Source organism: Schistocerca gregaria, chromosome X (genome assembly GCF_023897955.1).
Source record: "Schistocerca gregaria isolate iqSchGreg1 chromosome X, iqSchGreg1.2, whole genome shotgun sequence".
NCBI lineage: Eukaryota > Metazoa > Arthropoda > Insecta > Orthoptera > Acrididae > Schistocerca > Schistocerca gregaria.
In genome coordinates this window covers 437,619,658-437,622,514 of record NC_064931.1, presented here as the reverse complement: position 1 = coordinate 437,622,514, position 2,857 = coordinate 437,619,658, and the positions used below count along the sequence as shown (strand labels likewise).

The following is a 2,857-nucleotide window of genomic DNA, read 5'->3' as shown; positions in this document are numbered from 1 at the left end:
TAGTAGCGCAAGTGTATGTGTGTCTATCGAGAATGTAATGAATGAAATTTTTCAGCTGTAGTGAAAGTACGACTATTTTATCCTTCTTGAACTAGGACAGAAACATCATAAATAAACTAAACTCCTCCTGCACAGGCCACGAAGTCCCAAAGGTACCGACTGGCCGCCGTTTCAGCCCACAGGCGTCACTGGATGCGGATATAGAGGGGCATATTACCAGCACACCGCTCTCCCGGCCGTATGTCAGTTTCCGAGTCCGGAGCCACTACTTCTCAATCAAGTAGCTCCTCAGTTTGCCTCACAAGGGCTGAGTGCACCCCGCTTGCCAACAGCGCTCGGCAGACCGGATGGTCACCCATCCAAGTGCTAGCCCAGACCGACAGCGCTTAACTTCGGTGATCTTTCGGGAACCGGTGTTACCACTGAGGCAAGGCCGTTGGCTAACATCATAAATACGGCGATAAAAACTTCTATAAATGTTTGTGACAAATAGTTCAAATAAGAGCGCAGTTTAATGTGTCACGAAAGAAACGTACATGCATCGGAAACCAGCTGTATGAAAATGAAATATCCATTGTGAGAGATTATAGTTCTTTCGAAGAAATGCTATTGTGATAACTTGTTCAATGAAGCATTCTGTGTCGATCGCATCACAAGAGATTGAATTTGCATCTTTTTAACAATTTAGTGACTTTTTTTTTTTTGAAGCGGCAAACTGAGGGGAACACATTGTTACTTTTCATTAAGTATAGTGGGTGGTATTGTACTACTGACACTGTCACATGGCATGTCTTTAGACAGGGAGTGGACAAAAATATGGAAACGTCAAAAGCACAAAACATTACCGTGCCTAATACGGTGGAGGAAACACGTTGGCTTTCAGAACTAATTCTAGTTGCCTCGTAACGGGTAAATACTGTATGGTTTTCAAGTGGCTCTTATACCATTCTTCCGGCAAAATAATGGCAAACTCAGGTAAAGATGACAAAGGTGGAAAGCGACCACGCACCCTTCTCTACAAAATCGACCACAAATACTCAATGATATTGAGATCTGATGACAGTGGCGGCCAGGGGAGATGCAATTCATCCTCGTGTACACAAAACCAGCCCTGGACGACGTGAACTGTGTGAACACGGCCCTGTAGTCTTGGAACACAGCTTTACCTTTGGGGAACAAACATTGTACCATGGGATGGAACTGATCAGCCAAAATTCGGCCATAAGTTAGAAACAGTACGAAACAAGCCTCATGCTTCTTGTAATTTCTAAGACTTCTTAATTTCATTGCGCCATACTCCAGGTTTTATGGCTTCAGACTACGTTTTCCTGTTATGGATCTTTGCATCACTGATGCGTGCTTTTGGAATTCCAGCTCACTCTGAAATTCCCAACTTTTAGAGGTCTCTTTGTGCTCTTTTGGTGCTTCACAGGATTCGCGAGTGCTACGTTCAGTTCTATAGTGACTTTTGCAACTATCGTCCACTTATTTTTCGTCACAATTCTCTTCAATGACCGTCCGTCACTATCGATCAGCACAAACACTATCGTCCGAGTTGTGAGCTATCGGATGATGTTCTTCCACTGTCCCTGCATGCGGTGTAAATTTCGATACGGTGCCTCTTGAAACACGAAACACTAAGGCTCTCTTGTTGACGGAAGCATCAATCATATGAGCACCAACAATTTTCTCCTCTTCCCCGACATAAGTCATTCACAACTGGACAGAGCCACTGTTCTGACCACGACTGGCTCTTGCAACGTATTGTGGACAGTGCAGAGGTGCCGTTAGAGGCCAAATACTACAGCGCAACCTGCAGGCTAGGTAGCATCTGCGTATGTGCCCAAGCACGCATTTTTCATGGAGTTTCCATATTATTTGTCCAACCCCTGTATTTGATTTTAAGCATGTACCCGAGAAAACTCCAACAACTATCATCAACGAATTGGTTGCTGTACTGCTGTCTCAAGAAGGGAACCAAGTATACAGCCTCGGAGACGGCTCTCCTCTACAACGAAGGCGAGAAAAATGGTGCACCATAGGCACTCCGAGGAAACACGTGCAGCTGAGTTACAAGACATTACTGTTTCTTTGGTAACAAGACAGATACCAGATATTGAATTTTATACACTGCATATATATCTTACTTACTTTTTTATTTGTAACTTTTCTTAGTGTTCTGTAGTTCATATCCTGATCCTGTTGTTGCTGTTATACTTCAGCCAATGACATAAAAATTAATATTTTTCATTTTGTAACAAACCACGATTTATGCAAACTTCCTAAGATAACTGAAATTTGCGGAACCACCATCTTGTCAGTAATATTTAATCTGATTTTTGGCTACAGATTATGAGATTCATATTTTCCTGGTCTTTACGCTGTACATTGGTGCATTTCCGAAACTTTCTATGCTTCCAAATTTATTAATAGCATAATAATAATCTTACACGTTTCTGTGAGTTAACGTTGTGCCAAGAAAATTAGTTATCCTATAGACTCAACTTTACATGAGTTGCCAAAAATGCCATGTACTTATCATGTTTTCCAAAATATTATTTACACAACTGTTCACGAAATATCTTTATTCAGTAAACAGAATATTAGTGTTGTGTTTGAAAAACATACATAACTTCCCATGAAATACATTCACCTGTATAAGAAGTTGGATTTAATGGTCTTATACATGTGGCGTGTTTAAACATTTCAAAGTAACATTTCATATTTATTTAAAACAGTCTATGTTACTAATTTTGTTCAAATGACTCTGAGCACTATGGGACACAACTTCTGAGATCATCAATCCCCTAGAAATTAGAACTACTTAAACCTAACTAACCTAAGGACATCACACACA

The 2,857-nt window shown here is 40.9% G+C and overlaps 1 pseudogene; it reads right to left on the bottom strand.

Annotated features, from left to right (window-relative positions):
* Window positions 1-323: 323 nt before the first annotated feature.
* On the bottom strand, window positions 324-441 carry LOC126299757 (5S ribosomal RNA; annotated as a pseudogene).
* Window positions 442-2,857: the final 2,416 nt, after the last annotated feature.